We start from the raw sequence: 19,555 nt of genomic DNA, 5'->3' as shown, positions 1-19,555 counted from the left end.
GGTCTACTGTTTTGTTGCTCTGTAAAATCCAGTTGACAATTCTTGTGTCTTTCATACTGTATAGCCTGGATTGCCCTATAGTTCTGAAAGCAGACAAAGATCAGCAACACATTCAGTATGTGTGTTTTGATCCCAGATGGCTTAATCTTAGTTACAAGAAGTCTGAATTTGACTTCCTTCTTGTCAGGTCTTCTGTCTCTGATCAACTCCTTCTTGACTGCTTTCTGTTGGGTTTGCTTTCATCAGGTCGTCATTTGATCTGCTTTCTTCCTAGCCAGCTTATCTTCTGACTTTTTACAAGTTTCTAAGTGTCCCTGTCCCATTTATTCAGGCTCATAAGTCTAAAACCTGTCTCTCATCCCCAAGAATTTCTTCCTGGAGAGGGAAGGGGGACTCATGCTTCTAAAACCCATCTCCCTTCTGGAGGCTAATGAATTCTATTTGTTCTTGTCTCCAGTATGTGGAGCTCATCCAACTAAATTCATGCTTCAATAGAGTGTTGAAGCAGCAACTCCACATTCAGCATTGCTGCTCTTTAGCTACATCAGAAATGACAGCTTTGCTTTCAGTGTTAGTGGAGGTCACAGTAAAGCACCCCTGTGTAACCAATTACAAGCTGATCTTGGAGTGCTTTTAGCCACTTACTGTAAATTGCACTCACTTAAACAGCTCTTAACAGACTTTCCCTAGGATAATAACGACATTGTACTGAGAAAGCAACAGAGTGCATTTCACTTCATCTCAGTGCATTTTACTCTCTATGACCTCTATAAAGACTGGTACTCCTGTTAAGCATAACAAAATGGACAGTCCAGAACATAAGGAAATGTCTCTACAATTTGTTTCTACCAGCATTTCTTATAGAGTTTCTAGTAATACCTGTTTTGAATGAAAGTTGAGTTTGCTGAGCTAAATCAACAGGAAATGCAGCTCTGTTTACAGAATAGTTTAAAACTACTTACAGGTTACATTTCTTACTCCAGACATTTCCTTTTCAAAATACTAGGGGGCTTTGCCCACCCCTGAGTTTGGTTTACCGCATATACCGCAGGGATTGTGTTAAAAAAAAAAATGCTTTAGTTGCCTCACATTTTTATGCAGTCGTTTTGTTCACCCCACTGAATTAAAGCTGAAAGTCTGCACTTCAACTGCATCTGAGTTGTTTCATTTAAAATTCATTGTGGTAATGTACAGAACCAAAATTAGAAAAAAGTTGTCTCTGTCCAAATATTTAAGGACCTAACTGTATGTAAGTGGAATAATAGTCATGATGATTATAAAAATCTTAAAAACTAAGATTAATAAACAGTAAAGTATCCTTTTTGTGCAAAATTCCCTGCTTCATATTCACATCTATTGCACATGCACACCGTTTTGTTTCTTTTCAGTGTCTTGAGTAAAAAACCTGCTAATTTTTTATTGTGTGTTGCTGACAAAGTAAGTTTTCTGTCTCTTGTAAGAATTAACAAGTTTAATGTATTTTGAGTTTAAAACCAACACTAATAATAATATTTAGTTTTGTATATTTAAACTAGCTGATTACCCAGTGGCTTCGTGCACTGAGTGCAAGGGAAAAAAATAAAATGTAGTCTATAAGTTCTTAAATGTTAATGTTTTACTGTTTATTAAGTAAAGATACATTGAGCACTACTGGAGTGGTTTTGGGTAAACTACATTTTAAAGGCGGTATAACACAACAGGTAAGTGGTACTAACAGCAGCTAAAATGTATTTGGATCATCTCTCGGTAGTAGATCCCTTGTGAAAGGCGCTACACAACCGCTGTGGTATAAAAATTACATTTTCTATGTGATCGTCCAAATTTCTGCCTGACAACATTGCACCAGGTGCCTGTGATTTAAGAGAAAAATAATTCTGATAAATGTGGACGCTGCCGTTCCGTGTTTAACGGGCAAAAGGTCCAAACAATTCCCAAGGCCAACACTTTACATGAAGAGGTCTGTACATCTTCTTAGATGTAAACTCTCCATCTTTTTAAAACTATTGATCACCAAAGCAACCTTGAATGTTGCGTGGTTTTAGTGACCCGAACTCACCTTAAGGGACAGGACAGTAAGTAGTCGTGCAGGGCAATTTACAAACAGAGTCCTGCTTCGATGGCACTGATTACACTCATTCGCAAAGATTTCCACTCACCCAGGAGCCGACGGGGCACTTGAAGTGTCACAAACAGTGCGAGAAGAGAGGACGCTGCCCGAAACTGCGAAGCTCTCGACCCAGCGGAGCAGACCGACATTCCGCACCTCCCAGCGTCCACTTTGTTCTCACGACCCCTCGCCACTGAAGGCGGTCTCGTCTTCACATTGTTTACAGCTCGGTGCAGTTAAAAAGTAGAAAGATGCAAAGCTGTTTTCCTCATCTCTTCTACTATCAAGTACTGCCAACTAAAAAAAAGTTACAATGTGGCAGTTTCTGTGACAGTCACGTGGACGAATAAATAAAACTTCTCTGTCAGAACGCGCCTGGTGGAGGACAGCTCAGCGCTGTAGTCCAGAGAGGAGGGCTGAGAGAGGGCGATGCAGGGCGCACTTCTATGGGATAGATCGGCGTGTTTGTGTTTACTTCTTTTCAATATCAGTAAAATAACTCTCACGCAAATAATAACAATTTGGAAAGACGATATAAAAATAGCGTCCACAAACGAAGTGATTAGTTCCTGTATTATAATATGTTCTGTGGTCATACGTAATTTCCATATTTTGTGGTCATACGTAATTTCCGTTTCATACGTAATTTCCATATCGCGTGGTCATACGTAATTTCCATTTCAAACGTGAAAAGAATTTTATATAATATACAGTGAGTACGGAAAGTATTCAGACCCCCTTCAATTTTTCACTCTTTGTTATATTGCAGCCATTTGCTAAAATCATTTAAATTAATTTTTTTCCTCATTAATGTACACACAGCACCCCATATTGACAGACAAAAAAAAGAATTTTTGAAATTGTTGCAGATTAAAAAAGAAAAACTGAAATATCACATGGTCCTAAGTATTCAGACCCTTTTCTCAGTATTTAGTAGAAGCACCCTTTTGAGCTAATACAGCCATGAGTCTTCTTGGGAAAGATGCAACAAGTTTTTCACACCTAGATTTGGGGATCCTCTGCCATTCCTCCTTGCAGATCCTCTCCAGTTCTGTCAGGTTGGATGGTAAACGTTGGTGGACAGCCATTTTTAGGTCTCTCCAGAGATGCTCAATCGGGTTTAAGTCAGGGCTCTGGCTGGGCCATTCAAGAACAGTCACAGAGTTGTTGTGAAGCCACTCCTTCGTTATTTTAGCTGTGTGCTTAGGGTCATTGTCTTGTTGGAAGGTAAACCTTCGGCCCAGTCTGAGGTCCTTAGCACTCTGGAGAAGGTTTTTGTCCAGGATATCCCTGTACTTGGCCGCATTCATCTTTCCCTCGATTGCAACCAGTCGTCCTGTCCCTGCAGCTGAAAAACACCCCCACAGCATGATGCTGCTACCGCCATGCTTCACTGTGGGGACTGTATTGGACAAGTGATGAGCAGTGCCTGGTTGTCTCCACACATACTGCTTAGAATTAAGGCCAAAAAGTTCTATCTTGGTCTCATCAGACCAGAGAATCTTATTTCTCACCATCTCAGAGTCCTTCAGGTGTCTTTTAGCAAACTCCATGCGGGCTGTCATGTGTCTTGCACTGAGGAGAGGCTTCCGACAGGCCACTGTGCCATAAAGCCCTGACTGGTGGAGGGCTGCAGTGATGGTTGACTTTCTACAACTTTCTCCCATCTCCTGACTGCATCTCTGGAGCTCAGCCAAAATGATCTTTGGGTTCTTCTTTACCTCTCTCACCAAGGTTCTTCTCCCCCGGTAGCTCAGCTTGGCCAGACGGCCAGCTCTAGGAAGGGTTCTGGTCGTCCCAAACGTCTTCCATTTAAGGATTATGGAGGCCACTGTGCTCTTGGGAACCTTAAGTGCAGCAGAAATTTTTTTGTAACCTTGGCCAGATCTGTGCCTTGCTACAATTCTGTCTCTGAGCTCTTCAGGCAGTTCCTTTGACCTCATGATTCTCATTTGCTCTGACATGCATTGTGAGCTGTAAGGTCTTATATAGACAGGTGTGTGGCTTTCCTAATCAAGTCCAATCAGTATAATCAAACACAGCTGGACTCAAATGAAGGTGATCTCAAGGATGATCAGAAGAAATGGAAAGCACCTGAGTTAAATATATGAGTGTCACAGCAAAGGGTCTGAATACTTAGGACCATGTGATATTTCAGTTTTTCTTTTTTAATAAATCTGCAACAATTTCAAAAATTCTTTTTTTTGTCTGTCAATATGGGGTGCTGTGTGTACATTAATGAGGAAAAAAATTAATTTAAATGATTTTAGCAAATGGCTGCAATATAACAAAGAGTGAAAAATTGAAGGGGGTCTGAATACTTTCCGTACCCACTGTGTGTATGTGTGTGTATATGTATGTATATATATATATATATATATATATATATATATATATATATATATATATATATATATATGTTATATATAGATGTGACATTATAACCAGGGGTGCACATAACTTTTATGCTGGTACGCATGCGCGACAAAAGTTGTAAATGCGTAACGTCATCTGTGTCCCTACGGCGCCGGTGCGTACCTGATGGTCAGAGAGGGCATCGACACCTCATGTTGCTAATATACGTTGTTTTCTTTTTGGTTTTGATTATCTTGTGTTGCCAATATGTCTAAAAAACAACAGACATTAAGCAGCTACTTTGGCATTTCACAAACCTGCAAAGTTTCAACAAGCCGAGCCAGAGCAGAAAAAAAGTTTTTTTCTGAAAAGTGGCTCCAAGATGTGCCTTGGCTTGAAGCTAATGATGAGCGCACTGAAATGTGGTATAAGTTGTGCCGCTGGCATCCACATATCGCAGACAAAACAAGTGCCTTTTACACAGGCTCAAATAATTTCAGTCATCCGTTATTTGACAAACTTGAAAAGAGCAAGGAGCACATGAATGTAGTACAAGCTATTTCTAATAAACAAGCTAGTCAGGAAGAAATTTCCACTCGCCCTCTAGCTAGATGGCGTACAAAGGTAAATGAAGAACAACGGTAAGCTCTGTGTAATATTTTTCTCCTTGCCTTTCATAAAGCTAAACACGCTCGTCCCCTATCTTCCTATGCTGAAGATGTACCTTTACTGGAGCGGCTAGGAGTAAATGTCGGAACTGCGTATCATTCACGTGAGGTGGCCACATGCATAATGCAGACCATTGGGCACACTAGCAGTGCGGAGTTGAAAGCAAAGTTGGAGTCTGCTGAATTTTGGGGACTGATTTTTGATGGATCAGAAGACCTCATTAAAACCGAGCACGAGATCGTTTTCATTGTGTCTGTGTCCAACATCGGGCAGTTTACCACGAACTTCCTTGGCCTAATCGAACTGGGTGCTGACCAATCTGCACAGGCTGCAACAGACGGACTCGTTAAACTTTTCCAGGAAGCAGGCTTGGACAACTGGAAGAGAAAGATGGTCGCCGTGTGCACAGATGGGGCTGCTGTTAACAACGGTATATACACTGGCATTGTTCCGAAACTACGGCAGCTGGCTGCAGTAGGAGACTCCCTTGTGCACATTCTGTGCACCGCACACACACTAGAAAACTGCGGAAAATCAGCTGATCGCAAAGTTCCGTACTGTGGACCTTTAACCGCTCCATGGTCAAGCAGCTGCAGTTTTATTTACAAAAAGGTGGAGCAAAAAAATATGGCTGTGCTTAAGAAGTTGTGTGAAGAGAACGGGATCTTCTTTGTGAAATTGGGTAAATTTCATAATATCAGATGGTCTGCATGGAGGCATGACAAACTGCTAAAAATATCAAGGTTATCGCCAGCCATTAAAATGCAACTGGCCATGAGTGATAATAGTGACTTGCAGCATATCTGCACAGACCAATTTCAGTGTTTTCTGGGCAACGTGCTTGACATTGGCAAGATTTTGAAGACCACATCCATTGTGTTTCAGAAGGAAAGGGTGGGCATTGGAGAATGTAAGGATGAACTCATGGTGGCCATAGGACAGTTTACACTTTTGCTTGATGCTGAAGGCCACTACAGAGCATATACTGTTTCTAATGCTGATGCTGACAGGGACAAGAACTCACTTAGGGGGTTAATTGAGGAGTTTGGATTCAGATATGAATCACTGAAGTCATGTGATCATTTCTTAGTATTTGATCCTTCAACTTGGCCTCAGGAAATACAAGGTTTACATCGTTTTGGCAACACAACAGTTTGTACCATTCTTCAAAATTATGAAGCCACACTGAGTCTTGACAAAGACACAACAGTCACAGAATGGATGCGCTTAAAGCAAACAGGGAAACGCTTGGCAGCATCCTCTGTGTATGACTTGGTCCAGATAATAAATACAAGCAATCCAGTTCTTTACTCCAACATTGTCAAATTGGTTGAACTGTCTCTTACAGTGCCTTTGAGCAGTGCAGCCTGTGAGAGGGGATTCTCAAATCTTAACATAATAAAAAACAAGCACAGATCTCATCTGTCACATGCTCGCCTCATGGCCCTAATGCACATTCACCAGTTAAAGAAGACCACAGAGACATTTGACCCAAAGCCAGCGGTTGACCTGTGAATGGAGACAGCAAAGCGGAGGCTTAACAAAGGAGAAGGGAGATGCATCTGCAGCATCATCATCTACCATGCAGGAAGCTGAAGTAGAGGACTGTGAGGTAGACAGTGAGGAGGACAGTGAGGAAGGTTGCACTTATTAAAACCTTACTCTGTATAGAGTGATCAGGTATTTCTGATTCTTACCTCTTTTAAAGGTGCCGCTATATTTTTATTTTATTATTGTTGTTGTTGTATCTGTATTTTTTACCCTAATTCTTTACCTTACTGTTAAATCTGTTATAGAAATTGTTTTATTTCAAATTTTTTCAATTTCTTTGGCAAAGCTGTTTATGGTCATGCCAATAAAGCTCTTTGAATTGAATTGCATACCAAACTCCATCTGATGGTACTCACTTGAGTAACTCACTGAAAAAGTTATGTGCACCGCATGTGTTCTTCTGTATACAAACACAATTCAATGCCTCATGCAGTCACTGTATTTAGTAATTGTGGCAATAAAGCCATCTGTTGGATGACTTAAAGAATATAATTTCAAGTTTAAATAAATTGAAAGTTTGGTGGTTGTAGATATTGTTCCTGGGTAATCTATAATGGTTTAGTTTTGACATTTTGAATTTTTTGTTTGTGAATACACGCCAGTGGTACAGTGGAACCTCGAGATACGATCACCTCTGTATACGAGAAATTCAAAATACGAGGAAAGTATGAGCGAAAAATTCAGATCTAAATGCGAGCATTGGCTCGCGTAACGAGCCACGAGCCAGGCTGTGGGTATAGCTCTCAGCTTAGCGAGGGGGCGTGGTAGCAGTTGCAAGCCGCGATCTGCGGTGTCTGCGTTTCTCACTTAAGTGCACAGGTGGGAAACTGCCCACATCCATGACTGTTCCTGTGGCTGATGGGCTGCAGCTGCCATGTCCTCCCCGCATATATAGAAAAGCGCGAGCCGGTTAAGGGGGAGAAGAAGTAAAAGAAAAGAGAGGAGAGAGAACGGAGGTGGCAGGCAGGCAGGCAGTACGGGAGAGCGAGCGAGTGCAGGCTCGCGTGTAGCTGAACAGTGAGCTGAACAGGCGAGCCAAACAGCTGAAGCAGGACGGTGTAGAGAAGGTCAGCTGCATTAAGAGTGTCTCGCCTGTTGCAGAGCCCGCAGGTGAGACGCTAACAGAGAAGAAGCACCGGGGATTGTCATCTGTTTTTTAAAGACTGCATCCTTTTGACGTTTTAACCTCGTGTTAAAGGATTGTTATTCTTGTGTATTTTAAACCTCCACTTCACAACTGTTTTAAGGATTATTTATTTAAAGATTTATTGAATACTCTACTGCACTTTAGACACCTGTTTTGATTCTTTTAATAATCAGTTATATTATTTACCAGTGTTATTTATTAAAGGTAGACTACAGTATATATAATTTATCAGTGTTATTTGTTAGGAAAATTGATTTTTATGTTAATATATTTGGGGTGCGGAACAGATTAACTGGATTCCCATTATTTTCAATGGGGAAGTTTGTTCTAGATACGAGAAATTCGCTATACAAGCTCAGTGCTGGAACGAATTAAACTCGTATCTAGAGGTTCCACTGTACTTAGTTTGTATGTATTTATTTCTGTTTAGATAACACAAATTATATATCAATACAACTATTAAAGTATCTAATACCATGTCTAAAAAAGGGTTGAAAATACTCTCTGGTGTTGCTGTTCTTTTCTAACCGAAGAATTAGGCCAACAAGTGTGTGATCATCCCAGTAATGTACAGCTGTCCCTCACAATTAACGTAGTGTGTAAATTCTTGCTACATTCTGATAAGAAATATTTGGAAAAATCAGTTTTATAATTTGTGTTGACACCAAAACATAGAAACTGGTAAAAAACAGTTTACTAAATGAAGGTAACAGTTGGTTGCAGTGCAAACTGCGGATATAACAGGCCACAGGTCTGAACCTGAGAAGCATTGTTATAAAGGGAGTGATGATGGTGAAAACAATATTCCAGTAGTCTAAGAACAGGGTATATATCACGTTAAAGAAGTAATATAGTTTGTTTTCCTTTGTGTATCATTTACCAAACTATTTAGTATTATCCATTTTTTTTGTTTAATTATTAGTTTGGTTTCTTCTTACTCTCCAAGACTTATCTGTATTCCATATAGTCATCCTACTTAAAACCCCTCATCCACAAGCATTTTTGTACACCTTAGCCACTCCTGGCTTTGAGCCCTGTTCACCCACTTTATACTCTCTCTCCATTTGCCAAAGTGAGCACCAAAATCCTCCCTGTTTAATAGTGTAATGTGCTTGTAGAATCCTCTAAGAACCTCCTGATTGCAATGGAATGTGCCTTTGTCTATATATGGTGCTTTTCCTTCCACAGCATTAAAGTAGGCTAGCTGAATTTGTTGATGCTTAATGTTCTCAGATGACAGATGAGCTCCAATCTTATCAATGGTTATTTTTTGGTAACAAGGTAATGTTCCTTGGTAGTTTTTTTAATTGATTTTTACCCTTATATCAGTACTCACATTTTATTGCTGTATGTTAGTCAGGATTGCTATCTATGTCAGCTTAAGCTTTAATTCTTATTTCAGAATCTAACTTAAGCTAGTGAAGTGTTTGGGGCTGTACTCTGCAGTTTTAGAAACAATCAAAAACATCACATTTCGAATAGTGTAACACTGTATTTTAATTTTCTGTTTTATCAACTTTATTACTAAATTTGTTGTTTGAATTTTATGTATTTATTTTAAAATGGGGTGGCACTGCTGGCTTTCAGCTTGAAGATACTACTTCAAGTTTAACTTACATGAATGGTAACAAACTTTACTATTCCATTTTTGGTATGTTTATAGTAATTCCAGGTTATGAAGTATATATTTTTATATATGTGCTTAGTTTTTATTAAAAATATAAGTATTAAAATGATTTAATGTAATTCAATAAAAAAGGCTTATAGTGAGTTTTTGGTTTAAATGTTTGTTACAGTATTATTTGTAACTATCTTTTTTTTTTTTGTGGTTTTTTTTTTTTTTGTATTTTCAATTAAATATTTAGACTGAATAGGATTTGTTAATAATCATGTCTGAAAAATTCATAGTGTAAAGTAGCTTTCAAAGAACCCTAGATTAACTTACTTAATTAACCATTGATAAATAGCTTTGCCACAATAAAAGTACGTTTGGCAGTAAATGGCTTGTGAAGTCCTTTCGTTTTTGTTTTTTTCTAACCATTTTGATGAAAGGGACTGTGGTCACGCATGAGGGAAAGCAGTATTAATATAATGACATCTGAGAGAAGCTATTGATTTAGAAAGATCACATCTTTAAAAAAAAAATTGGAATAATTTGGAAAAGTCAGCATGAGTTTTGATGTGACAAAAACCAAAATGTACAACATACTTTTTCTAAAACACCTAAAAAGCATTTGATACTCCACAGAGACATAATTCAGAAGCTTTTGATTTAATTGTCAACTTCCAAATTGTTGAAATCTGGTTAGTCTTGTCAGAGCAGATAAGAGAAGAATGCTTTCCTGGAATAAAGTCTGTAGTTTGCAGTGGACAAATATTCCTTGGGGGGAAAAAATTGATAGTTTTACCTCTTTACCTTTGATCAATGGTATAATTCTGTGGGGGTCCTGTTTTTCAAGAACTGCATCAGATATATACCAGCAACTATTAAACTGCCTTTGAACTGTGCCCCACAAATAAATAAATGTTCATTAAATCCACAGCATAAACCCACCCTGCTAATTTAAGAATTGTGACCTGAACCACACCCGCAAACAGTTATTATTAGCTTTGAGTACTAGTGCCCAAATACTGTATCAGAGATTTTAATCCTGAAAGTTTTGTTTAAAATAATAGTGCAAGACTTATAAACCAAAGGTAAAATGCTGTTGCATTAGTTGTTATCTGCTATTATGTAATGTGTTAATGAAAATCCTGCCAACCTCCAAGACTCTGTATTAGGATAGAATTGTTGTCTTCAGAATTCTGTAAATGCTACAAATCAAAAAAAAATATGCAGGTGTTTTAAGGAGCTTAATAAGTAAATATCAGCATATCTGACATAAGCTATTCATGTGTTGACACTATAAAGTCACTCTTTACTTCAAGAGACAATATTAGCTCCATAATATTTTAATGTAGTTATTTCTAATTTGTGTTACAGGCCTGAGTGTTGTTCTGAAGCATAGTGTGCAAAACTTTAGACAAATTTCAGGTTCACGTATTGTTAAACACACACTTTGTACAAGCCCCTCCCTTCTGACTAATGGGGTTTTTCAGACATCATTCAAAAGCACCATTAATTTGTTTATTTTCAGCCTCATTTTAACTGAGACAGGCATCAGTTCTCTTTCATAACATTTCAATGATCATGTTCAATATTGCTCTGTAGAATTATCCAAATCCTCAAAACTCTTCACTATGTCAAGTTACTTGCTCAAAATGATTGACATCAGTCCTTAGTTTGCTTCACAGACCCTCTGTGATCAGACCCTTCCTCCTGTCCATCACTTTCACTTGTATTTCAGTGTATCAACACTATTATCATACTCCCTTACCTTTATTTCTCAGTGCATTTTGTATCCTGTCTCCCCATTCAGACTTCAATTACAAACTTACTTTTTCCTTTCCACTTTTTCGTAAATTTACAAAAAAAAAATTGTTACTAGATTGGATTTTAAGCAAGTCTGCTTTGCTTTTGACTAATTACATGATCTTGACATCAGGAATGTGTGTACCCTAAATTAATAGTAATCTAATATTTATTAACATATTATAACTATCCCTGCTCTTCCAGTCTCAGTTTGCAGGGAGCCAGTTATTGTCCCAACAGTGCTGGATATAAAAAGAGAACCAGCTTTGAAATGGTTAATAGGAATATATATTAAAATTATTTTCAATTATAAAAATGTAAATGCTTGGTGATTTAATAACACTGATATCATCTTGGTCAGTTGTGTAACTGCCAAAAGAATGTATTTAATTTTCTTTAGCACTGAGGTTACCACTTGTGTTTCATGGATCCAATGTCCTAGCTTCAAATAGCATGTGTCTGATGTTGTCTATGTGGAGTTCTCACCAATTTTTCATGTCTCTGTGGGTACTCTGGAGATATCAGAACCTTGAAGGAAAACCAAAGACATAGAAGTTAGCTGTTAACTTGACCATTCTTTCCCCCTATGAGGATTAAACCAGTGTTTCTCAAATTTAATGGCTTGGGAACCCAGTTTTACCTTTTAAAGTTTTTTGATGACCTGTAGACAGTATTTGAACTGTATGGGCATTCTCCCATCTTGGTAAAATGAGCATGATTCGAAGAGGGGGTTGGGGGTGTTCTCATTAATGAAACAAGATTTTATATTCTGGTTCCCCATGGTTAAATGTGCACGGTTAGAGATGGAGAAATTTATCGACAAGAAATGTTGAGCTCTTTGCCAGGCCCCTGGTAGTTTCAGTGCATTTAAGTAACTGAAACTGAATATATTTTTTCCTTGTGTGCTTTGTGACCCACTGTCGGCAACACATTGATTGAGAAAGGCTGAATTTAACCTTGCATTAGGATAATGAACGCACACTCACATACAATTTAAAGTGCTCTGGTATCTTCGCTAACAGATTTCACTCCTTTTTGGCACTTTAAGTTCATAATTTAATGGGAAAAATACTTGCTAGCTGGCACACAGGCCATGTAATAATCAGTGTTTTTTCATTGGTAACCTACCTGCCAACCTGCCTGTCACAAATCCGTACCTTTTTGTAAGCCACGTCCTTTTATATTATTGTATGCTCTATCATTAATGACACCAAGGCATCTACATACACTGGGTTAAACACAAGAAGAATTGTCAGTGATCTAATATTCTCCTGTGGCTATTTGCATGCACACTGTATTTAAATCTGAAGGATTCCACCAGGTGGCAGAGCAAGATATCATGGTGACAAAACAGTGTTTGGCTTAATATATTCTGATTTGCCCGAAACATCCATTAACACTAGAATTACTAAAGCCTACGAAAAAACTTGTTGATCCGTCCCACCTTAAATTGCTTCACACCTCTCCATCAGTATCTTTTGTCCTGTAAATGTGTCGATAAGCAGCAAGCAGCCTACTATCACATCCCCTCCCCACCGCCGCACAGTTTTCTCAGCTCAAATCTGTTTACCTGCGTGTCTGTTGCTTAGAGTTGTAAAGAGTGAGAAGTCAAGCAAAATGACACCTTTTATACATACTATATGGTTATTTGGAACACATGCATTTCATTTGTGTTCCACATCTACAACAATCTATATAAACACATCGTTAAAACAAACGTTTTTCATGTTTTAGTAGTAATTGACAAAATGTAGACATGACGTGTTTAATATGTGAAGCCTGAAGTCCAAATATCAAATAAACACTTCTTACAAAAGGTACAAATATAACAGAAGAAGTGCACTTCTATTCAAGAATAAAACTGCAGAAAAAGAACCCACGTTAGGGTGCAACCTTCATACCCCTTTGATACGATCGCTTCGGTGGCGCAACGGTAACATCTGTTGATTGGTAATCCAAACTTCACAGGTTCAACCCAAGACGACTGTTTTGAGAAGTGAGCTGCTCTTATTCTTACTATCTTAGAATAAAAGCATACATTTGATTTGAGTCTGTAACAGCCTGTGTAAATTTATGATACTTGTAAAAGTTAGCTTTGGTTTTCTTTTTATTCAGTTTTATTCTCTCAGTCACGTTCATGATCCCACCAGTTTTGCTGTCGCTGTACTTTGTATATGTACACGGGAAGCTCTGCAGTCTTCTTGTGACTTTACAGTTTAGGAAAATAAGTAAATAAATCAGGATAAATAGGTAAATAACATTCGATCTGGCTTTTATATACAAAGTACAGCGACGGCAGCTTCAACCTGCAGCTATAGACTCTTCAGTACGCGAGCGACCCTCCACGCTAGTGTTTAGATCTGGACGGTGCTTGTGCCCAGAACATTAACATTTATATGTTACTTACATAAAAGCAAATCGAATGTTATTTACTTTGATTTATGAACTTACTTTCTACAGCGTAAAGTCACAATAGACCCTATTTTTTTTTCCTCTGTGCCTTAAATGTGCTTCTGTACATTCTGATGTGATTGTGCAGGAAAAAAAAAAAAGATAAAGATGGTACTGAAGATTGCGTGTGAGACCTTTAAAATGTGTCGTAACAGTACGATGGGGAATATGTGACACTTACACTGCCTATGAGAGAAATAGATGAAGAAAAGCACCACAAATACATTTGTATGTCCGCATTTAAGTTTATTGATTTGCTTCACCACATCGAACCATTCATCAAACATCAAAGCACATGCATTGATCCTGTAGGATCTCCAAAGCGGCTTGCTGTCACATGTTGATAGTAAACAAAGACTCTGATATTCCAACTTAAACACACTGTGCCCAAGATTTTTTGCTGGTACTGCAACTTGCTCATGCGTTGCGTTCATTTCTGAGGATGTGCTCAGAGGACATGTCAAATGAATGCAAGGAACGCGTGGCAGCCGTGATGCATGTATATGCATTCTGGATGTAAGTATAAACCAGCCCTTAATGTTGTTGTTTTTTGCTTCGGCAAAGGTGCTGTGGGAGTCTAAATTGGCTTTCCTATTGGGGGGGGAAAGAGTAAAGGGCGTTTCTTTTTCTTAATGCCCGATGGGTACAAAAAATGTGGATCGCTTCCAGCACAGACTAAACGTGCCTGCTGTGTTGGTAGAAAAGAGAAAAACAATGCATTACAAAAGTTAGGTTAATTGTTTGTTTTTTTACCCGGACTAACCCACGTTTTCAAACTTTTGGACCAACTCCATAAAAGGTCCTAAAAATGACCTGATACATGGGTTTTTTGTTCAGTGGTGAAAACTAGGACGTGGGCATGTTTCTAGTGTATTTAATGTTAAAAAGGTACTTTATTTGTGTCTAGGAGACTTGGCTCAGAAGAAATATCCAAAATCTGTGGATGTCTTACTACACATCAGTTGTGTTTTTGTCCCTGCATATCTTAGTAAATAGAATAAACTATAAAGTTCTTGATTGTACAAACGTCTATTATAATAACACACTTATTTTTTCATTTGCATGTGGCGGCTGGTTTGTAAGCTATGTGAATATATAGTCGACTATCCTGGCAACATTACACTATCATAGGTTGAGGCAACCAGCTGGGCTATTGGCTGTGTAGCTGGAGCTCTGTCCATCTCTTTAGTGGGTCAGAGTCTAATGCCACGTTCCTCGGTCAGCCACCTTTTATATCATTGGTGCCGGAAGGGGCAGAATCTCCTCCAAGACTAGTTGGGGGGAGCTAGGCATTGTCTTTGGATGACCTTTCAACAACACAGGGTTAGCGAATATACTGTTAGTGTCAATGCATCCTGTTGTCCCAGGGTGGAACTGCTTACCTCCCAGAGCCAGGAAGGTGGTCCCTAGGTGCACATTTGTAACAATAGGTACAGTGCATCCGGAAAGTATTCACAGCGCATCACTTTTTCCACATTTTGTTATGTTACAGCCTTATTCCAAAATGGATTAAATTCATTTTTTTTCCTCAGAATTCTACACACAACACCCCATAATGACAACGTGAAAAAAGTTTACTTGAGATTTTTGCAAATTTATTAAAAATAAAAAAACTGAGAAAGCACATGTACATAAGTATTCACAGCCTTTGCCATGAAGCTCAAAATTGAGCTCAGGTGCATCATGTTTCCCCTGATCATCTTTGAGATGTTTCTGCAGCTTCATTGGAGTCCACCTGTGGTAAATTCAGTTGATTGGACATGATTTGGAAAGGCACACACCTGTCAATATAAGGTCCCACAGTTGACAGTTCATGTCAGAGCACAAACCAAGCATGAAGTCAAAGGAATTGTCTGTAGACCTCCGAGACAGGATTGTCTCGAGGCACAAATCTGGGGAAGGTTACAGAAAAATTTCTGCTGCTTTGAAGGTCCCAATGAGCACAGTGGCCTCCATCGTCCGTAAGTTGAAGAAGTTCGAAACCACCAGGACTCTTCCTAGAGCTGGCCGGCCATCTAAACTGAGCGATCGGGGGAGAAGGGCCTTAGTCAGGGAGGTGACCAAGAACCCGATGGTCACTCTGTCAGAGCTCCAGAGGTCCTCTGTGGTGAGAGGAGAACCTTCCAGAAGGACAACCATCTCTGCAGCAATCCACCAATCAGGCCTGTATGGTAGAGTGGCCAGATGGAAGCCACTCCTTAGTAAAAGGCACATGGCAGCCCGCCTGGAGTTTGCCAACAGGCACCTGAAGGACTCTCAGACCATGAGAAAGAAAATTCTCTGGTCTGATGAGACAAAGATTGAACTCTTTGGTGTGAATGCCAGGCGTCACGTTTGGAGGAAACCAGGCACCGCTCATCACCAGGCCAATACCATCTCTACAGTGAAGCATGGTGGTGGCAGCATCATGCTGTGGGGATGTTTTTCAGCGGCAGGGACTGGGAGACTAGTCAGGATAAAGGGAAAGATGACTGCAGCAATGTACAGAGACATCCTGGATGAAAACCTGCTCCAGAGCGCTGTTGACCTCAGACTGGGGCGACAGTCCATCTTTCAGCAGGACAACGACCCTAAGCACACAGCCAAGATATCAAAGCAGTGGCTTCAGGACAACTCTGTGAATGTCCTTGAGTGGCCCAGACAGAGCCCAGACTTGAATCCGATTGAACATCTCTGGAGAGATCTTAAAATGGCTGTGCACCGACGCTTCCCATCCAACCTGATGGAGCTTGAGATGTGCTGCAAAGAGGAATGGGCGAAAGTGGCCAAGGATAGGTGTGCCAAGCTTGTGGCATCATATTCAAAAAGACTTGAGGCTGTAATTGCTGCCAAAGGTGCATCGACAAAGTATTGAGCAAAGGCTGTGAATACTTATGGTACATGTGATTTCTCAGTTTTTTTATTTTTAATAAATTTGCAAAAACCTCAAGTAAACTTTTTTCACGTTGTCATTATGGGGTGTTGTGTGTAAAATTTTGAGGAAAAAAATTAATTTAATCCATTTTGGAATAAGGCTGTAACTAGGGATGCACCGATACCACTTTTTTGGAAAACGAGTACGAGTACTTGCATTTCAGTACTCGCCGATACCGAGTACTTGCCGATACCGAGTACTTAATAAAAACATGATTTAAATTTACAGGTAACAGCTTTAGTCATATAATTTAACAAAAAAAACAAGAAACTCTCGTCTATCCACTGGGAGGTTAGGCTAATTAGCGACACGGGGCTAACACTGCTTGTCCAAATATCCGTGGTGAAACTAAACGCAGAGGAGGCCTGAAGTAGACTGTGGATATGTTTTTTCACGGAGTCGTGTAGTTTAGGCAGCTCCGTGTCAGTCATGTAGCGGCGGCTTGGGACATCATATCTGGGCTCCAGAACATGGAGGAGACGCAGGAATCCCACATTTTCTACCTCCGAGAGTGGCTGGTCACTCAATGCAATGTACTCGATAATTGCCTGTGTTATTTTCACAGCACGTGGATTGTCTCTGGACATTTTCTCTCGTCTTGCAAGAGTTTGCTGCAGCGTGGGTTGTTTTGGTTTAGAAGCGTGGGTAAACTCTTTGTACTCGTTGTCGTGTTGGGATTTTAGGTGCTTGATTAAATTACTTGTGTTAAACGCGCTACCTTTTGAGCCTCCTCTGGACAATTTCGCTGAGCACAATTTGTAGTCCGCCTTTGTTTTGTTGTCTTCATTCTCTTTGAAATAGTTCCACACGGCTGACATGTCTCGCCTCACCTTGCCTTCTCCCCGCTCTGAGCTGCAGCCGGGGCCTGGAGGCGGGCACTCGGCGCCTGTGATTAACCCCTTACACGCCGCTCAAACATAGACATTTCTCAGACCGTGGTATCGGTCCCTGGTATCGGGGGACTTTTAACGAGTACGAGTACTTTAGAAAATGTGGTATCGAGGCCGATACCAGATACCCATTTCGGTATCGGTGCATCCCTAGCTGTAACATAACAAAATGTGGAAAAAGTGATGCGCTGTGAATACTTTCTGGATGCACTGTATCTTGTTATCCAGCACATGCTTAACTTAACACAAGATCCATTTTGTTCTACCACAAAATTGTATGCAGTATTATGCATGGGGGTTACATCTTTTTGTAAAATAACATAGATAATATGTACTATTGAGAAGGTTAGAAGCTTTGGAAGGCCTGGTTTTTACTGGTATTCACATTTTGACTTTTCTACTTTTCACTACTCTATTATAATTAAAATGTAATTGGTCAAAGTATTGCTGAAGGAAAGACATTACAAATATACTCTAGTATTTGCTTTAGATTGGAGAAACACCTGAGGGCCCCAAGGTTGTCCGTATGACTCCTTTTCATAAGAAGGGCAACAGAATGATTTTATTAGTCCAGTATCTGTATATTTATAAGCTTTACTATACCCCAGGTTAATTTATGCAGACTTTACTCTAATATAGAGTAGAAGACAACCGGAGGAAAAGTAATATGCTAAATAACATCCAATATAAATTTAAGGAAGCTAGATCCTACCAGACCAGTTTGTTCTACTTTAACAAGGCAAATGAAGTAGGTAACAAAAGCGCAAAGCGTACTAAGGAAAAAAAGGTTTAAGGTTATTTCCTTGCTGAAAAAGGAAGAAGGTAAAAGGCAAAACATTTCTTTACTTCTGTAATGAAGCACTAAGAACAAGTAGTTTCTTCATTGATAGATGATGCCTTTCAGGGCTCGCAAAATCGCTAGCCCGATGTCCCGGGGCTATTGTGTCTTCCAGTTGGGCTACCAAAATCTATCTCAGCCCTGCCCTTCGAGCTATCATAGGAAGGAAAAATATGTCAATGCTTTTGCATTCTTTCGCAAATGTAGCTGGGTAATTATGTCATTTTCGGGCATCAATGAGCCACTGTCAATATGTGAAATATTGAAATCGCGTTTGAATTCGCGCTTGTTTTTTACTTTCACTTTGCAATCGTGCGAACTGTGTATAGAGAGCGGCAGTACTGATTGGTCAGTGACGGATTAATTTTGCACCAATTCCTCTGACATCGTCTTATCACTCATTAGCTTACTATTCAAACATGACAAGTGAAATCTCCCACAGCAAGCTTAAACATGTTATAGAGGTTGATTGCGCAGAGAATTTAAAAAATCGCTGACAGTTATGTGTGTGCGTGTGTAAAAATAGATGGATTTACGCAGGTATTTTAGTTCTGCTGAGCCAAATAAGACAGGTCAGGGTGAAGAAGGGACAGCCAAAGAAAAGCCTACCACAAAGCGGAAAAGTTATGACAAATCAGACTATGAGGCAAAAAGAAAGCGCAGCTTTTTGGTTTCATGGACAAAAGAATTTCTGTGGCTGGAATATGACAAGCTAAATAACATAATGTTCTGCCGGGTGTGTCGTGAGTTTCCCTCGATTTCTGACTCGACAAGCGTCTTTGTTACTGGGACCAGTAATTTTAGGAAAGACCCCATCAAAACCCATGAGAAATCTCTGCATCACAAGAAATGCATTGGTGCTCAGTCTGCAGCATCTTTCCCAGAACAAACACCAATTGCAAAAAACATACTAAAAATAAACCAAGCACAACAAGAAGTCCTGAAAAAGCTGTTTAGAACAGCGTACTGTGTTGCAAAGAGTGAACTACCATTGGCAAAATTTAGCAGTCTTTGCAATCTTCAAAAAGCAAATGGCCTAGATCTTGGTTCCACTTACCTCAATGACCATGCTTGCAGCGAGTTTATTGGAGCAATAGCACAAACTTCAAGAGACCAGATCGAAAAGGAAATTCAAGAAAGCAGGTTCTTATCCATTCTTGCAGATGGCAGTACAGACACTGGTACAGTGGGTACGGAAAGTATTCAGACCCCCTTCAATTT

General features: G+C 39.6%; 1 protein-coding gene across 2 annotated transcripts in view; it reads left to right on the top strand.

Moving 5' to 3' along the window:
* Positions 1 to 19,555, top strand: part of senp7 (SUMO specific peptidase 7) — a 223,897-nt gene that overhangs the window by 55,805 nt on the left and 148,537 nt on the right. The window lies entirely within an intron of this gene.

The sequence above is a fragment of the Erpetoichthys calabaricus genome, chromosome 4 (assembly GCF_900747795.2).
Source record: "Erpetoichthys calabaricus chromosome 4, fErpCal1.3, whole genome shotgun sequence".
NCBI lineage: Eukaryota > Metazoa > Chordata > Cladistia > Polypteriformes > Polypteridae > Erpetoichthys > Erpetoichthys calabaricus.
The sequence above is the reverse complement of the archived record's forward strand: the minus strand, read 5'-3'. Positions and strand labels throughout refer to the sequence as shown.